Source organism: Bos javanicus, chromosome 1 (genome assembly GCF_032452875.1).
Source record: "Bos javanicus breed banteng chromosome 1, ARS-OSU_banteng_1.0, whole genome shotgun sequence".
NCBI classification, from domain to species: domain Eukaryota; kingdom Metazoa; phylum Chordata; class Mammalia; order Artiodactyla; family Bovidae; genus Bos; species Bos javanicus.
The window spans coordinates 60,062,318-60,082,067 of NC_083868.1; the positions used below are offsets into that span (position 1 = coordinate 60,062,318).

At 39.4% G+C, this 19,750-nt stretch overlaps 1 protein-coding gene and 1 long non-coding RNA gene across 17 annotated transcripts in view; one reads left to right on the forward strand and one right to left on the reverse strand.

Annotated features, from left to right (window-relative positions):
• Window positions 1-16,308, reverse strand: part of ZBTB20 (zinc finger and BTB domain containing 20) — an 865,788-nt gene extending 849,480 nt beyond the window's left edge. For 8 of the 16 annotated variants that reach the window (XM_061427533.1, XM_061427538.1, XM_061427435.1 and 5 more), the window contains exon 1: window positions 16,142-16,244. The gene's annotated coding sequence lies outside the window, so the exon portion shown is untranslated. Of the gene's footprint in view, window positions 1-16,141 lie in introns of all 16 variants that reach the window. The other 8 variants (XM_061427574.1, XM_061427517.1, XM_061427544.1 and 5 more) reach the window with 5 other exon arrangements.
• A 362-nt stretch (window positions 16,309-16,670) lies between these two features.
• On the forward strand, window positions 16,671-17,429 carry LOC133253880 (uncharacterized). The gene is made up of 2 exons (XR_009738487.1): window positions 16,671-16,870; window positions 17,160-17,429. It is a non-coding gene; the product is annotated as an uncharacterized LOC133253880 (long non-coding RNA).
• The last annotated feature ends 2,321 nt before the right edge of the window (window positions 17,430-19,750 follow it).

The following is a 19,750-nucleotide window of genomic DNA, read 5'->3' on the forward strand; positions in this document are numbered from 1 at the left end:
GCCAGGAGAAGTATCAATAACCTCAGATATGCAGATGACACCACGCTTATGGCAGAAAGTGAAGAAGAACCAAAGAGCCTCTTGATGAAAGTGAAAGAGGAAAGTGAAAAAGTTGGCTTAAAGCTCAACATTCAGAAAACTAAGATCATGGCATCCGGTCGCATTGCTGCTGCTGCTGCTGCTGCTGCTAAGTCACATCAGTCGTGTCTGACTCCGTGCAACCCCATAGACAGCAGCCCACCGGGCTCCCCTGTCCCTGGGATTCTCTAGGCAAGAGTACTGGAGTGGGTTGCCATTTCCTTCTCCAATGCATGAAAGGGAAAAGTGAAAGTGAAGTCGCTCAGTCGTGTCCCACTCTTAGCGACACCATGGACTGCAGCCTACCAGGCTCCTCCGTCCATGGGATTTTCCAGGCAAGAGTACTGGAGTGGGGTGCCACTGCCTTCTCCGCCGGCCCCATTACTTCATGGCAAATAGATGGGGAAACAGTGTCAGACTTTATTTTTCTGGGCTCCAAAATCACTGCAGATGGTGACTGTAGCCATGAAATTAAAAGAGGCTTACTCCTTGGAAGAAAAGTTATGACCAAGCTACATAGCATATTAAAAAGCAGAGACGTTACTTTGCCAACAAAGGTCCGTCTAGTCAAGGCTATGGTTTTTCCAGTGGTCATGTATGAATGTGAGAGTTGGACTGTGAAGAGCGCTGAGCGCCGAAGAACTGATGCTTTTGAACTGTGGTGTTGGGAGAAGACTCTTGAGAGTCCCTTGGACTGCAAGGAGATCCAACCAGTCCATCCCAAAGGAGATCAGTCCTGAGTGTTCATTGGAAGGACTGATGCTGAAGCTGAAACTCCAATACTTTGGCCACCTGATGCGAAGAGCTGACTCATTGGAAAAGACCCTGATGCTGGGAAAGATTGAGGGCAGGAGGAGAAGGGGACAACAGAGGATGAGATGGTTGGATGACATGACCGACTCAAAGGACATGGGTTTGGGTGGACTCCAGGAGTTGGTGATGGACAGGGAGGGCTGGCATGCTGCGGTTCATGGGGTCACAAAGAGTCGAAACGACTGAGCGACTGAACTAAACTGAAATAATATCATATTCTATAAATATATTGTTTTGGAGTTATATTATTCCATTTCTCTTAATTGTTGTTCACAGATGTTTAACAGAACTGGCTAGATCTTTCCAATAGTTTTTACTGTACGTATTTGTCTACTATAAATAAACATGCTCTATACATATTTATGTGGTTTTTTTCTTCATGAACTATGCCTTTTATCCTTATAGTGCCCCTTTTGATAACAATGCTGTCAACTTACATTTTCCTATTTTCTTTTTGTTTGAATTTGTGATATTTTTTATGTTCACCACTTTACAAACAACATTTCTTTATAATTTTGACTTAGGTATTCTTGTAATAAAATCTGAGTGGCTTTTTAATTCAATCTAACATCTTTTTTAATGGAAGAATTTAGTCCATTACATTAAATATAACAATGTGCTTAATATTGTATCTTCCAATTATATTTATTTCTTATCCTACATTGTTGTTCTCTTAGTTCCCTTTTCTGGATTTTTTTTTTTTTTTTTTTTTGCTTAAACAAGTGGCTCTGCATTCTTTTTTCCTTGCCGCTAGGAAAGTTCTAAAGGATGTTCTATCATGCTAATCTTCCCTTTCTCTACTTAAGTAAGAGGTTCTATTCCCCAACTCTTTCTCCTAAATAAATAACATGTTCAGGATATCCTCGCTTTTCTTCCTCTTCATTTCCTTTCTTCTTATCTCCTACCACTCATTTTCACCCTCTTTTTACATTTCTCTTGTTTACTCCCTCTATCAATTAAGTTTTTATCAGTTTAGCACATTAAAATTTTTCTTTATATAAATACAATGCTTATTTCAAAAGCCTGAAATTGTCTATTTCATTACTATTATCTAGTAATTCCCAAGAAGGGTAACCATCAAACAATTGCACTCATTTCCCTTGCTAGTAAGGTCATGCTTAAAACCTTGCAAGCTAGGCTTCAGCATTATGAAAACCAAGAACTTCTTGAAGTTCAACCTAGGTTTAGAAAAGGCAGAGGAACAGAGATCAAATTGCCAGAGATCAAATTCGCTGGCATATTCGATCATAGAGAAAGGAAAGGAATTTCTGAAAAACATCTACCTCTGTTTCATCAACTACACTAAAGCCTTTGACTATGTGGATAACAAACTGTGGAAAGCTCTTAAAGAGATGGGGATACCAGACCATCTTACTTATCTTCTGAGAATCTAATGTGGGTCAAGAAGCAACAGTTAGAACCCTTTATGAACAACTGTTTGGTTCAAAATTGAGGTGTATGACAGGGCTGTCTGTTGTCACCCTGTTTATTTAAACTATACGCTGAGCACATTATGAGAAATGCTGGGCTGGATGAATTACAAGCTGGAATCAAGATAGGTGGGAGAAACATCAACAAGCTCAGAGGTGCAGATGATACCACTCAAATGGCAGAAAGCAAAGAGGAACTAAAGAGCCTCTTGATGAGGGTGAAGGAGGAGAGAGAAAAAGCTGGCCTAAAATACTAAAAAAACTAAGATTATGGTATCCAGCCCCATTACTTCATGGCAAATAAAAGGGGGAAAGGTGGAAGTAGTGACAGATTTTCTCTTCTTGGGCTCTAAAATCACTGCAGATGGTGACTGCAGCCATGAAATCAGAAGACAATTGCTTCTTGGCAGGAAAAGTATGACAAACCTAGACAATGTGTTGAAAAGCAGAGACATTACTCTGCCAACAAAGGTCCGTATAGTCAAGGCTATGGTCTTCCCAGTGGTCACGTACGGTTGTGAGAGCTGCATCATAAAGGCAGAATGCCAAAGAACTGATGTCTTTGAACTGTGGTGCTGGAGAAGGCTCCTGAAAGTCCGCTGGAGAGCAAGGCGATCAAACCAGTCAATCTTAAGGGAGATCAACCCTGAATATTCACTGGAAGGACTGATGCTGAAGCTCAGTGTTTTGGTCACCTGATACAACTGCCAACTCACTGGACAAGTCCCTGATGCTGGGAAAGATTGAGGGAGAAGAGGGCGTCAGCAGATGAGATGGCTGGATGGTATCACTGATGCAATGGACATGAACTTGGGCAAACTTCGGGAGATGGTGAGGGACAAAGAGGCCTGGCGTGCTACAGTCCATGGGATCGCGGAGTCAGACACAACTGGGAGACTGAGCAACAACAAGCCATCTATCTTTATCTCTTAAATGCAATTATACACACAACACACACTCACACAATTATAAATAAATGTTCATTGTTCACCACTATTTCTTTTGCTTTTCATCTGGAAATCTATGCCCTGGTTCATTTGTTGTTTGCTTATAATTTATTCTCAGGTCTTGCATAAGGAATAATAATTCTATGTTCTGAGTTTTTAGTTTTCCCTAAATGTATTTCTTTCACCTTGACTAGCAAATGACAACTTTCTGGGCACTGAAATTCTTGGCATGTAGTCTTTCTCTTTTTGCAGTCCATTAATGTCATTCCACTATCTTCTTGCTTCCTGTGTTAGAGATACAAAGTTCTATGATACTTTAATATTTTACCCCTGTACAGGAGAAAGTTGTTCTTCCTACTTGGGAATTTATATTTCAGTTTGAGAGTTCAGAACCTTTATCAGGACATGCTAAGTGTGCCTTGTCTTTCAATCAAGACCATAAATCAATAAACCCTTTCAATTCACAGACTCTGATATTTCTTAAACACAAAGAAATTTTCTTCTATTATTAATTATACCTCTCCTCCTTCTGTTCTTATTTCTCCCTCTGTAATTCCTATTATTCACATTTTGATTTCTAAACTATCCTCCAAGACTCATCCTTGGAGTCTCATCAAGATTTTCATCATGTTTTATTTTTGTGCTATGTACTTTGATACCTCATACTTGGTCTTTCAGTTCACTGATTCACATTTCAACAGTGATCACATTCTCTCCTGATTTTTCCACCAAGTAGCTCACTGAGATATGTTTGTCTTAGTATCTGAAATTCTTCTTTGATCTGTATTTGTATTTCCTTAAGTGCTCTTGCTATATTTCAAAATTCAGGTTTCATTTATTTTTGCCAACATTACTAGTTGCTTAGAGTATGTGCTCTTAATTTTCCTGCCTGATCTTCCTCTCTCCCTTACTATTACGTCCTTTTAAAAAGGATTATTTTTTATTGATATCTCACTGGAGCTCTGATTTGGTTGTTGGAGTATCTTAAATGGCAAAAGTGTTAACACTTGGAGGAAAGAAATGTAGACAGTCTACCACTTCCCTGCCAGGTCATGAGGAGGTAGATCACTGTTGCCTTGTTTCTGAATTTTCTTTCAGCCTCCGGGACACAGAAAACTCAGCCAGTGCACTCAGCTACTTTGACTTTTTAGATAGCTGGAGAGACTTGGATATATAAAACAGGCAAAAATTAACCTTTTCTCATTGTGGTTCACAGGCCTCTGAAGCCCAAACTCTTGGTTACAGTGTCTACTGTTTCCTGATCTTTATCCCTGAACTCCAGTACTGTTCTCTAGTTGCTTGCCCAGCTGAAGGAAGAAAACCTTCAAAGCAGTTTTTCTCTGTCCCAGGTGTCATGGCAATTGTTCATAGATCTCAGCAGCGATTTGATACCAAAAGTCAGGAACTGGAAGTGAAGGAGAAAATTGCCATACCTAGGTCAAGTTGTTCCCTGATTCCTTAATTTTAAAAATACTGGTGGCAGGGGGTGGGGGGCACATATGAATCTGGAGTTATCTGGGACTTTGTTATAATTATTCCCAAGAATCAATACTTCTCTCACAAAGTACACTCTTGAATATATAAAAATGGCAATAAGCTCTCTTTATGTTCTTAGGTACAAATTCAAAAAAAAAAAAAAACACTACAGCTATTAATCATTTGAAGTACACTTTAATGAAATCCCAGTTTTAATTATTCTAGGACATAATTATCTTTTGTTTTGCAAACAACAAATCAATGTGCTGCTGTTTCAGTTAGTAGAAAGACAAACTACAACTTCGGCCAGTCATGTTAAGTCTCGTACTGTCCAACTAGCAAGTCTTATAAACAAGAAAAAGCAGGTCAGTTGTTATATAGGAATTAAACATCCATCCTACACAGTGGCTTATATGACACTACCCTCCATATTGTTCATAGCCCAATTACCTTTTTTGCTTTCTAGGAGAGCTAAGGATATAACATCAAGAACATTAAAGTGTTTCACTGGACTAGACTTCTAAACATAATAAGGTAAAATAATCTAAAGCTCTGTTCTGTAAGTGTGTGAAATTTTATGAGCTTATGTTTTTTTAAGAATTAGGAAGCTCATATATAATGCTAAAAATCTCATTACAATCTATTAAGTGCAAAAAAATACTCTGGACTGTTTGTTCTACTATCCAGATAGGAATCATATAGGATATGAAATTTGGATTTCATCCTTGAATCACTAGGTAATGTAATTCTGTGTACTCTATTCAATACAATATCCTGAATTGATTGTAGTAGATTTGCTTTACCATTGATGGGCCATATCTGATATATTTCTTTTCTGAATCACGGTAAATACAATTTTTTATTGGAACTTCTGCCATGACAGAATTTCATTAAGTATCTAAAACGATAGAAAAGCATGTGCATGTGTAAAAATATTTGGGTCTTAGAAAAGTACAGAGAAAGACTATATTAGGTAATAACAACTGGAACAATGCTAAATTTGAACCAGTCAACAGAAAATAAGGAATGATAGCCTGGTAAGCAAGGATCAAGGTAATCTTTCAGGAAAGTTACGAAAGAGTCTAATCAACATTGAATCCTCCAATGTGCCAGGGACTGTGCTAAGCACGAAGGCTTCACAGATTAATAAAATATGGTACTGCCCTTAAGGATCTGCAGTTCAGTGTAGTATAAATGTGAATGCTATTGTTCCAGGTGATGAATGTCAAAGAATGGATGCATCCAATTCTGCATAATAAAATTGATCATTACACAAATAATAGAAACAGAGGAATACATGACATGAAATTACAGAAAAAGAACAATCATTTATTTGGGGGTTTTATGCACTCTGGCAATTCACTTTATAACAACTGCTGAAATACCTGAATCAGAAAGGTCTGGAATCCTGTTCATTTTTCAGCTCAAATCACCCCTTCATCATAATATTGCCTTGTTCTCAAACCTTTGCTAGAAGAAAGATTACTGAGAGGCTGAATTTTCAAAGGTATTTCTCTAAGGGTCAGATAATATAAAGGGAAAGTAAGATGCAAACAACATAGTTGTTGAAAAGACTAGGTACTACAGGATGTCAAAAGAACAAGAACAAAAGAGTACCAATGACAATAAACTTGAAGGGGAAAGATGTCACACATAAACTGGATGTACAAATGCATATTGTAGTATATTTCTTAATGCACTAGAAATGAGTCTGAAGAAAATATCAGAGATATTGTCATAAGGAAAACTAAAGACACATATGTGATAGTGTAGCTCTTCCATTATTCATTGAGTCTGCACCACCATATATATGTAATATAGCTCAACAATGAATATTACCTCTTAAAAACTTTTGAAGTCTCCAGTGCCTTGTAGAAAAAGGGTGAGTATGCATTCAGGTATACCTACCTGTATTTGGTTTGGTGTCATTAAAATTATTTTAAATTAAAAAACATCACCGTAAAAGTTTATATAATTCCCTTTTCACTAACTCATGTGGGCAATCATAAATATAATCCAAACTCATGTATATTAACTTTGCCTGCACTGATCATTTGAACCTATTATTCCAATAGAAATGCATTCATCCTATCAAATAAAATTAAACCTTTCTTTTGGTATAGCAACTTGGTATAGAAACAAATGAAGGAAAAGTTACTGTTACTTAGAGGAGTCTAGACTCTATTCCACCTTAAGTCTGCTAGAGCCAGGCTTATGAATATGGGAAGAGGAGACATCATAAGCTAAATTACAAAATGAAATGAAGTAAAATTAGGCTATAATTTAATTTGTTTTACTCATCAAATCCTCAGCAAAGCTAACAGGTGTTTTCTCATATTTAAAAACTGGACAGCAGACAAAAACTTGTACTATAAATGCCCTTCAGAAATAGTGATTTCAGAATTGAGGGGCACATGGTAGGTACTCAATACATGACAGCTATTCTCAGATTTACCCTATAAGCTTTTGTGCTAAATTGCATTTCTTGGTAATGCATCTAAATTTACTGGCTAATTTTAAGTTAATATTGATGATCATGCTTTTTGTGCCAAAACCATAGCAGCCTTTGTATCCCAAACTCTAGGTGGCCCCTATTTAAGCCAGTTGTTGGTTCTGAAACATATATAGGGGTTCAAACAACAAAAACATTGGTGCCTTCCAAAGTCAGTAGGATTGACCAAAGTTTTCAATATGTTTCTATTCTGCGTCACCCTTATTTTCCGTATGATCCCAGTTCTTGGTTCCTCAACCTGTTCGATTGAGGTCTCCTTTTTGACCTCTGCCTTCCCAGTACTCCCAGTGTCTAATGTTTCCTTTGACCTGCTCCTACTCATTTTCTTCCATCTGCTTTTATATGTTACCCAGCTCCAATGCTGCATCCGAACAAATCAGGCAGCAGCCACCCGGTCTATCCACTGTTAAAACCTTCAGACAAACTCCCTCTCAGGATCTGTACTTCTAGACTGAAGTTAATTTAAAAACAAACTTTAGCACAGCAAACATTCCTCCCACTTACAGCTCTTTCACATTGTGCCCTTCTCTGGAACCTTCTCCAAATCCACTATGTCTTTCTTGAAATAAAATTACCAATACTAATCAGGGTGGGTATTCAGTGAAAATGGTCCCATGAGGGGCATGAGGAGTGATTAAGACCTTAGATTTTCTGGAGTTGGACTTGAGTTTGCATTTCCACCTGCTATATTCTGTGACTTTTAAGAAGTTACTTAACCTTCCTGAGCTTTAGTTTATCTTTAAAAATGACATAACAACAGTGTCTCTCTCAAAATATGCAGATATAACCAATGTCTGGTACCGAGTAAGTGCTCATAAATGTTGGCTACTGTAGTTGTTATTGTTATCATTGTTTAGTACAAGAACAGAATGTATTTTGTTTTCTTCTCACTATGCGTACAATCAATAAGCTTGCTAGTATTTTTGGTACCAATGCCATTAGGAAAGGGTCTACATTAATTCCTACATTAATTCCATTAATTTTTGGGTTTCAGTTAACTTCTATTATAAGCCTCCTTTCTAAATATCTCTCATTTTCCCCCTTATTTGCATGCATTGAAGTATTCATATTACCTTTTCTGCACTATGGTTGATTTAAATTTTTTCATTTCTCCCAAATAGCTTGGGTGTTCATTTGCTTCAGTTGTGTCCAACTCTTTGCAACCCTATGTAGCCCACCAGGCTCCTATTTGTCCAGGGGATTCTCCAGGCAAGAATACTAGAGTGGGTTACCATGCACTCCTCCAGGAGATCTTCCCAACCCAAGATTGAACCCGCATCTCCTGTGTCTCCTGCACTGTAGGTGGATTCTTTACTGCTAAGCTACTGGGGAAGCCCCCCCAAATGGCTTAGCATTGCCTAATACATTGTTGAGTTTATTGTATATTCTATTAGGTAATTTATAAAATGTTAAGAGCAGTACCAAGAATATCAAGAGTTATGGATAGGTGTATGAGAGGGAGGTGAACCAAGAATTATATAGCTTTCTCCAGATAGCTGCTTCCATTTGTGAACAGGTAAAGGGTTTGATGGTTTTGAGCCTCTCACTAACACTCAGACTAGCCAAAGGAGCTTGAGTCAATCAAAAAGAAACTGAGAATGAAATTCTAAATGAAAACTTTAAGGTCATCATTAAACAAATACCTACAAATAGGTACACAAAAATTGTGTGCAATTTGTTTCTGTATATGACAGCAGAATAGTTGCAAAGGCTTTTCTAACACAAGTTCTTCCCACTATTCTTCATCAAAATAGAGTCAACTTCCTTAGTCTATCTTACTGTCCTTCCTGTGTAAATCTATCCCTGGGTGGGTACAATGTAGAATCAAAGATCAAATGCAGCAGTTAAGAATTACCAGTTTTATAAGGTCTATATGGAGATGGCCCCTCATTACTCAGTTTATTTATGGTTTACTTTAAAATAGCACAAAAACCAAGTTAATCTTCTTTCTTCAAATAGATCTATCCATATATTTTACAGAATTAGAAAATGACTGAGATAATTTTCTGTTATTACCTTTCTCCACTTAAGCAACTTATACAGAGTGAAATGCAAAGAATCATGTTTATAAATTATATTACCAATGTATCTACTTGAGTGAAGGTGAGCTGGTAAAAATTTATGTAAACTAATAGACTTATTATAGTTACCAAATATAAAAGATTATCAGTACTTAATATTGTGGCTCTTAAACTTGTACTACTATACTATATTTAAAAGCAAGTATCATTAAAATGAAACTTTTATCCAGGGCTGAAAGTAAAATGCAAAGACAAATATTTTACATATACTCTTTCCTGTGCCCCTCTGCACATCACATCTAGTCACATTACCTGAAGATAAATAAAGATTCAAGTATCAAAAAACCACACTCACAGAACAGAAAGAGACCATGAAGATGAAGGAAGTGAAGGTAGAGATCCAAACAGATCATGTAACATGCCTAAGATCATACAACTGTATGATCTTAGCTGCAGCACTAGATCTAGAACAATCTTTCCAAACTCTACATCTGAAATTTTTGACAAAGTGCAATAAAAAGATAATTCAACATTAATATATGAGGGATTAGCCAATAAGTTAGATGTTGTCCCCTCAAGTTAAAAACTGTTGGACTTAATGACTTCTCCCTTGATTTTATATTCCTGGAAAATAAATTTAAAATAACATAAATCTGTAAAAACTGACTAGAATATCAATTACAAAGAAAATGTATACCCTTTCTTAAATCAAAACCATGTAAGAAATATTTTTAATGCCTAAAGGAAGTCAAAGATTTACTGGTTTGTGTGTACATGTATAGTAGTGATGGGGTTTGTTTCGTTTTGTAAATTGTTTGAGGTTCCTTTTGTGATGTTAATTTGTATCCCCAAAATGGAAGTACAAAGAAAATGAATTTCTGATAATTTATAAAGCACTGTTATATATAAATAAATAAGTCTCTAGAAACAAATATCAGTAAGAAAATGGTTGCCAATAATTTCAAAACTAAAAATCTGAGTTTTAATATTGTGTGAATAATTGAAAATAATTATTGTTTATTATTATTTAAAAGAAAACATTTTTTTAAAAAGGTCAAAAGTAATTGAAAAAGAGATTAAAGCAGTCTACTTGATTCTTTAAACTGTGTGTGCATTTTTCCTGAAGTGTATGTTCATGAGCTGACAGTAGAGACAGGCTGCTTGCTTTGTTTGACTATAGTTCTGTTTACCTCATACTGTCAAGAATGGATTTTGACACTCACAGTATTAATACTGCTATTTTTATTGATATAATTAGCACTGCTATAAATAATTCCTCGGCCTGGCATATCTAAGTATATCATTACAATCAGCAATATTAGGGCTTCTTCTTCTTCCATGATACCTCAGAAACAGACTGCTGGCCCAAACAACAATGGTGACTTCATGATGTGGAAGTTACGGGAAAAAAAAAATTGCCCTGTCAATAGAGACTACTGTTTTGTGTATGACTTCACTAAACAAACGAGTTTATATTTGTTTGAAACTAAAGTTTCTCACCAATCTGCTGTTTCAGTTTCACATCTCACCATATTGCACCTAAAACATGCAATCTGGATTCCTGTTGCTACTCTCCCCATCCCCCCCAATAGCTCAGGAATGGGTTTGAAATATGAAGCTTCAATATATAAAGCAAAAGAATTAAGACACCCAAAATTCAGAATGGGTGGGTGAAAATAAGTGTGCTTGAAGTCACTTGTATAACTGCCAATGGGTGGCCCACTTGTGAGCTTTTGATCATTACACTGAAACAAAATCAAAACATATTTTATCCTGCCTCGAGATCAGATCAGCTGCAACAATAACCTTATCTAGACCTTGAATAGTTTGTTCATAAAACAAAGTGGGGTGACTGACCCAGTACATACTCAACACAGAATATGAAGGCCAAAACAAAATGACAATACAATTCAAAACAAGTTTGTGGAAATTTTAGGCTAGTATATATTAAACCTTTCTTTGTCTCTCTATCACTTGACAGATGGTTAGCCTTTACACAGCCTAGTATCTCTGGCAAAGAAATGACTGTGTCTAGCCAATAACACCCCAAATTTTGACTTAAAATGCACTGTAGACATACTTGCACTTACCTTAAAAATATGAATATTAATAGAATTAGTCATTATTTTATTACTATTGAAATTTGTCAGATGTCAAGATTTTATCTTTTACTCTATGAAATACTTCTTTTTCAAACTTGCAACTATCTTATTATGTCAATCCAGGGTTAGAACAATTCTTCACTTCAGATTTTATTCATTTTATGTGCTGCTTAGTAATCATGCTTTGAAAAACTTCCTTGGCACTTCCCTGGCAGTTCAGTGGTAAAGACTCCTTGCTTCCACTGTACGGGTTCAATCCCTGGTCAGGGAACTAAGACATAAAATCCCACAGGCCACGTGTACTGTATGGCCAAAACAAAGCAAAAAAGTTTCAAAAATAAATTTTAAGCCAAAATTAACACAAAATTTACTATGTTGTTACTCAGAGCAAAATTTTGGTAGGTAACAAAGTGTGTTCAACAAAATCACCTGGGAACTTTGAATGCCTACCACAAGGCAGGACTAGAATTATTTATCTAGGACTGAAATAAATCTTTATTCAAAAACTGATCACATATAAATATATAGTTACATGCACATAAACACACATTGATCAACTATCTTTACTAGAATTAGAAAAAGTTCCTCATTTTTAACATTCTATCAATCATTCTTTGCTTTCTAAAAAAGATTTCAGCTGAAACAATACGCTCTATTAGCTACACTCTTGTTTTTTGTCCTAAATCTTCCTTCCTATTGATAGCTTTCAGATTCTGCCAGGTCTGTACTCAAATAGCCACAGGCACTCTCAAAGTTCCCTGAAGTGTATTAACATGTACTCTTTCTCGAAGAGTTGATTACTGCTACAAATTAGCATAGAGATCTAGTGTAGGTAAAGAAATTCAAGCTCTTCACAGCAGGGAACGGAAGAACTGGAGGTAGGATTGTGTGAACTCATATTTGACTAACAAAATAAAATTCACTGTGTTAGAGAAAAATAAGAAAATCAGAACTTGTTATTTGAGAACTGTGAACTAGGTTTTGGAAAAGTGAGACACCCACTACTTGAAGTAACAAACTCACTGCTAAATCTACTCCCTTAACCAGGCACCAAGTTTCCTTCAATTAGAAACCTAGGATTTTTACACCTACAGACTAAATGATTAAAGTAATGCTAAAATCTTCTGTAATGTTCCTCTTGAATTACAAATGGGCTATTAAATCAGAGAAGTGCCAATCAAATGCTTTTGTAGTTTGAAGGAAAGGTTTAAATAACAAAGCATTTTTTTTGCAGGCCTCTCTCTTTTTCTCTCTTTAAAGTCACCTATAAATTAGTTACAACAAATTTCCATCTTCTCTTGATAAAAACCACAACTGAAAAAAAGATTTAGGTACTTGATTTTTCAGACATATTCTTAAAACAAACTAACTAAAAAAATTAAGATATTCTAGATTATGTTTTACCATAATTTGCCGACAAAAGCTCCATAGGAATTTCAGAGTAAATTCCAAGACACAGATTTTTTTTAATATAAAGTAATATTTTATTTATTTCAAAGGCATGCTTAAAAATAAAACCCTATCTGTTAAAAAGATCTACTGAAATGTATGGAGAATGTTTCATGACAATAACAAAAGGTACAAATCAGCAATAAAGTACTGTAAAGTCCTCCTTTCTTATCATTGGCAGTTGATGAACACCTCCCTGATCCTTGAAATGAGAAAACAGCTAGGTTTTAAAGTTTCATACAAAAAAACCTTCTTCTAGTAATCTAAATACACGATGTGTATGTGACATTACAATGAAAACTCCACAGGGGCAGAGAATTTTTTTTTCTTGTTCACTGTCACATCCCAAGTGTCTAGAACAATGTCCAGAACAGTTAGATGAATTTAAATATCCATTTCAGAAACAAATTATTTCAGAGAATAAGTTAGAGCCCATTAAGCTACACTTCTATATTCCAAATGTTTTGAAGAATCTCTTATCATTTATTGTAAAATATCTGGAATAAGTTATAATTCATTTATAAATTTTAGATTCTTCTACAGGAACTTAGTTGTATCTTTTATTAATCTTCTGAAATGACCTAATTTTTTTCTGGGAATTCCAATTTGGTTGGAAAGTCTCCTGAAGACTGACTCTGTGTCTGTCAGTGGCTCAGTTGTGTCCAACTCTCTGCGACCCCATGGACTGTAGCCCACCAGGATCCTCTGTCCAAGGAATTCTCCAGGCAAGAATACTAGAGTAGGTTGCCAGTCCCTTCTACAGGGGATCTTCCTGACCCAGGGATCGAACTAGGGTCGCCTGCATTGCAGGCAGATTCTTTACTGTCTGAGCCACCAAGTAAGTCCCTGAAGACTGACTACTGAGATAAAAGTAATTCATTTAAAATGTTCCCCCACCTTTGGACTTTATTCCTATATGGAGTAATAAAAGTTATATTAATTTGACAACAAGAGTAGCTGGATATTTGTAAACCTCAAAAACTTGCTGACCACTTCCGACACTGGCATCACATTAACAGTAGTTCTGAACGTCCCTCTTCCTCCCACCATACACACACACCAAAATTATAACCCTCACATGTAAATCGTTCTTTCCTCTAGTAATCCATTTAAACTCAAAGTAGCCACTTACTAGTAGCTAGTATACGCATTAACTACCTATTTTCTTGGTATAGTAAGAATTTTAAAATACTGGCACCTTAAATGAACTAAACAGGTAAGCACAAAAACTTCTTCCTAAAACTGGATAAAATTTGACAATTTTTAAACTTCTTTCTTCAGTCTGTTAAAACTGGGATCTCACCATGAAAGGGCGTATTGCTTTGGAGGCTGTAGCCAGTTAACTTGTCACCTGATCTTCATAAGCAAATGGCCTTTATTCCCCTGGTCTATGATATCTGATTTTACAAAGCCCAAAATACCCAACTGCTAAACTCACTGGGCAGCTAATTATATTTCTAGAAAACTCACTTTTTTTCTTCTCATCTGTTTATTTGAGCACCATGTATTCTTAAGCCTTGACAGCTAAACAATGAGTAACATCAGCAGTTCTTCAAGGGCAACTTCAAAATTTCTCAAGACTACTCCCAAGAAGACACAATGAATGGTATTACCATGTACTATATGTGCACTCGATACACTCTGATTAAGAATGACAAAGAGCAACAAGGGCATTTAAAAAAATAATGTAAATTGTTGCTGTGGTTCTTTCCTACAAACAAGGGAAATGCAGGACTTGGTCAAAATTGGACTGATCAAATTTATACGTGGGGGTGTGGTGGGGTGGAAGGGTTTATTTTAACTATTCCCAAGTGATAGCGAAGGGTGTATGGTATTAGGAGCAACAGATAGGAAAGTCATTTATGAATTTGTTGCACGCATGCACAATTATAACAGATTATTTAATGTGTAAAGCTGGAGAAGTTTTTTTACAAAGCAGTCATAATTCATGTTTTAAAACTTTCAATACCAACAACAGTAACTTTAGAACAGAGTTTGCTTGGAAACATTGTTCTCTGTTCATTTTCTTGGCTGAAATTTGCACATGACCACAGGATAAGAAAACTCCACTTGAGCAACATTTCGGTTTTTCTAATGCTAAGCAGCTGAGACAATTTTCACAAGTCTAGAACATTAACAAATTCAACTTATCTTGGGCCAATGCTGATTTTGAAGACAGTACTTAACCCACCGGCTGCTTCTAAATTACTTCCTGATTCATTCAGATTTTTATTGGAGAACTGTCATCCTCCTACTGACCCCATTCAACTGGGCTGCCTTAAGAGATCAGCGGATTACCGCGCTAGGTAGGGTAGCTGTACGCCATATTGTGTTTTCCGCTCATGTTTATAGTTTGTGTGCCTAGCATATGTTTGTGCAAGTGTGTTTATCAATAGAACTTTTAGAAAATCCCTGCCTCCTGCCTCTTCAGCATCCTTAAAAAGGATAACAGCTTCAAGAGGGGCGGGGCGTGGGGCGGGTGGTGGGAAAAGACCAGAATGCCACACGGATAGTAATGCATTAAACGATGTAAAACAGTGCATTTCTTTCAAACTTTTAAAAAGCTTCCAACCGTTTCTCTCGGCTATTGAAAACCGTAAGCATTTTTTTTTTCTTTTTAATGTTTCCACGGGGGCCCACAGGAGGAGAGAAAGAAGGAAAGGAGTGTCTTCCCTTCCCAAGCCCCCTCCTCTAGAGTCGTAGCAGCGAAGCAGGCGGCGGCCGGTAGCTCGGGCGTCTGGAGGGGCGTCCAGCGACTCTGGGGCCAGGACCCCTCCCGCCCCCCAGTTCTCAGAAGACGCTCCAGAGACCGCCAGAGCCACGGCAAGCGGGGGGAGGGCGAGAAGGGAGGGGGCGGAAGACAAGCGGGCGCCTCTAGTAGCTCCTGAGCCCAGGCTAGTCCCCCTCAGCTCCTCTTCTTGGAAGCGGCAACTCCAGGCGCGGGGAATAGAGAGAAGAAGGCAGAAGACTCGTTTCCAGCTGCGGGACGCCCCGCCCGCTCCTAGGACCCAGGACCCTCCCGCGGTCCCTCCCTCCGCGCGGGGTCGGGCGAGGCCGCCGCCGCAGCCCGGCGCGAGGAGGGGCGCCTAGAGAAGGGGGAGCGAGGCGGGGCGCCCGGGGGAAGGGGCGCGCGCTCTGCGGACCAACGGCCCGCGGGCTCGCCACTCTAACTCGCTCCCCCAACCCCACCCCGCGCCCCTCCTTTCCCGTCCCGCCGCCCCCAACCCCAAGCGCCTCGCAGACGCCCCGTCCCCCACGGCACGCACACACCCCTCCCGCCCGCCTCACAACAAATTAGAGTTTTTGGCGTTACCTCCTCGCGCTCTTTAATCTTCTTTCCTCAACTCCTAAACTTCCCCCCGCCCCTACCTCTTCGGCAGAAGGCCCACATTGGGCGCCTCACATCGCGAACCCTCTATCTTTTCCTACTATTGGGTTGTTCTCATGCCACTCTTCGCTTCAATGAGCCAATAAGGATGGGACGCCCCTCGTGAGGTTGCCGCCCATAAACAAAATACACTCTTCCTCCTCCCCTTCACCTGTCCCCACCCCATCTGCCTCTTCCCTCATCTCTACCAGCTTCGATTGGACTAGGAGAAGCCCAATCCGCTATCCCAGACACACATTGGATCATGGAAACTTCGCTCAGAGGACTGTTAACAGGTGATTGGTCAAGAGTCTTCCCACTTCCCACCCTCTGCCGCACCTTTGCCCACTCTGGAGAGGTCAGTCATATCTCGTTGTTCAGTGATCCGAGAGTTAGGAGGCAATTGGCTGAGAGAGCCCGTCAGACTGGACTGGGGTGAGTCGTGATTGGTCAACACACACATAATCAAGTTTGGTTGTCTACTCCTCCGCCCCCCCCCTTTTCTCCACGCCCCCCGCCCCCTCCCGACTGCTTTTACTTTCTACGCATTTCTATTTCCTCCTTTATTTATTTATTTGTGATAAACTTAAATGACCCGGCGACGGAGGCGGGACTCGAGGCGAGGCCGAGGATGACGAGCGACGGCCGGGGGCCAATTGCCGAGAGGGATGCCGGGTGAGGGGCAGCGGCGGTGGCCAGTGAGAGGCAGGTGTCTGGAGCGCGCTAGGCCTGTGGAGCCGGGATGCCCCAGCGGAGGCGGCGGTTACCCGCTGTCTGGCGCGGCGAGCTGGCGGGGGAGCCGCAGGAGGGGAGGAGGGGGTGTCGCTGTCGCAGACAGCTGAGGCGGCTGGAGGGAAGCTGGATCCCGAGTGATGGGAGGGAAAGCGGGAGAGAAGGTCTGGGGAGGCGGCGGCGCTCGAGGCCCCGCTGAGTCCAGGCTTGGTTCCTGTGGAGTGGGGTGCAGGTTGCCAAGCCAGGAGGTCACCGGAGGCCGCTGAAGCAGTGCCAGTGCTCAACGGGAAAATGTGTTCGTTTAGGAGGTTTGGAAAAAAGACTATGTAAAACAGTTCGGAGTAAGCCGCCCTTAATACAAATGAGGATATTAACCTAACGGGAAAAGCAGATTATGTTTCTTATTACTAAAGACCTGAAGTACCAACGACCCAACTGGAGCCCACAAAATTCAATATCCTGAGGGCTAGAAGGAACAAATAAAGCAACACGGAAAATGAAATGCGGTTCAGACGCTTCAATAAAACCTTCATCCTCATCCATTTGTCACTCAACATAGCACTCCCCAGAGCCAAATTCATACCAAGTATTGGTTCTGTACTCAGGCACGGAGGGGTAAAAAATGAGTATTAAAGCCAGCAGGAGGCTTAGGGAAGGTTCCTAAAAAGGATTCCTAAAAAGGGCTAAGATGGGGGTTGAGGGGGGCGGGGTGGAGGGCGCTTTTCCCTAAACAAACAAAAAAACCTGCAAAAATGAAAGTCGCTGTGTTTAGGGAACTCATCACAAAATAAGGGACTTTATTAAAAATACCATGCTTATAAATAATACAGTGTATTTACAGCTTGAAAACTTTTTTAAGTAAGACATGTATTCGATGTGTCGTTTCTAGTAGACTCAGGTCTTCTGAATTTTCTCCTGGGCTTCCTTGGGTTATAGAGCATGCCATAAATTAAAAAAATTAGTCATGCAACTTGTTAAAGATGATTAGGCGGACTTTATTCAGGACCATGGAGTTGGGTATAGATAGGATCATTGCAATCGAATTTTGCATGGGGGTAGAGAGGTTGAGCTCAAGTTTGTGTTTAGAATGGGCAAGTGGGAACAAGGTGAGGGTCAGTGGATGGAAAATTGCTGAGAGGGAAACGTTAGGGGTAAGGGAGATTTTTGGCTAAACAAATCAAGCAGGATTCTTGCTGAAGACAGGCCAAGGTGATCAGACATCACCTTGGGGATGGTGGAAGATAAAGAACCTGATCATATATTTAGGGTAATTGGGTGTGTGTCAGGGGAGTCATTGCTAAAACTATTTTGTGAGGAAGTGTACAAATAAATGCCTGGCTTTGGTTAATGCGTTTTAGTAGGATCTAAGCAAAATAAATTTGCCCTGATGATAAAAAAAGTGTACAAGGCTTTGCCTTCATAAATAACATTAGATCTGTCTTTTGAAGAATATTTATACGAGGGTCTCAGAACCCACAAAATTACTGCATCAGGTGTCAGCAAATTTAAAAACCAGTATACAAATTTCTGGTTTTTAAATTTGCTGACACCTGATGCAGTAATTTGTGGGTTCTGAGACCCTCGTATAAATATTCTTCAAAAGATAGATCTAATGTTATTTTCTTGGAGAAGGCAATGGCACCCCACTCCAGTACCCTTGCCTGGAGAGTCCCATGGACAGAAGAGCCTGGTAGGCTGCAGTCCATGGGGTCGCTAAGAGTCGGAGAACACGACTGAGCAACTTCACTTTCACTTTTCACTTTCATGCATCGGAGAAGGAAATGGCAACCCACTCCAGTGTTCTTGCCTGGAGAATCCCAGGGACGGGGGAGCCTGATGGGCTGCGGTCTCTGGGGTCACACACAGTCGGACACGACTGAAGCGACTTAGCAGCAGCAGCAGATACAAATTTCTGTTGCATCTGGAAGCCAAAACATTTCAGAATTTATGTATAAAATCTTAGCTACAAAGTAATGGGATTTCTTTAGAAGGAATGATGCTAAAGCTGAAAGTCCAGTACTTTGGCCACCTCATGCGAAGAGTTGACTCATTGGAAAAGACTCTGATGCTGGGAGGGATTGGGGGCAGGAGGAGAAGGGGAGGACAGAGGATGAGATGGCTGGATGGCATCAATGATTCGATGGATGTGAGTCTGGGTGAACTCCGGGAGTTGGTGATGGGCAGGGACGCCTGGCGTGCTGTGATTCATGGGGTCGCAAAGAGTTGGACACGACTGAGCGACTGAACTGAATGTAGTGACCATAGTTTAAGTGTTCCACACAGAATAATCAGCTTCACATGAGAAAATTCAGTAAAAGTTAACAAAAGTGTTTAAATAGTTTAATTCCACAGTTTTACTGAAGTACAATGGCCACTCCCTGTAAGTACTACGTAAAACTCAGTCCTTTCCCGCAAGCTTTTAAAGTTATCATTCAGTATAAGGGCGTGAGAGCTGTTAGGAGTATAAGAATATGGCATTAGGAAAGCAATGTAAAATATTCCAATTCAGTATTAGTGAGCAGGTGAGGCCTTGGATGTTACTGCCCCTATTTGAGATAGTGGTTATTTATACCAGTTCTCCTGATGTTAGAATCTGGGGTTAGAATGCTTCTATCTATAAGGAATGCCTCAATCTTTATATTTACATTATACATGCACAGACCTAAACCACCACCACACACACACACAGAGATACAAACATGCCAAAAGATGTAGCAGGAATTCCATAGTAACATTAAATAGCTTTCCTGCACAAAAGCAATAACAGAAAATGTAATGGAAAAATTATCCCTTTTTACAGCTGTGCAAAAAGCTATAAAACAT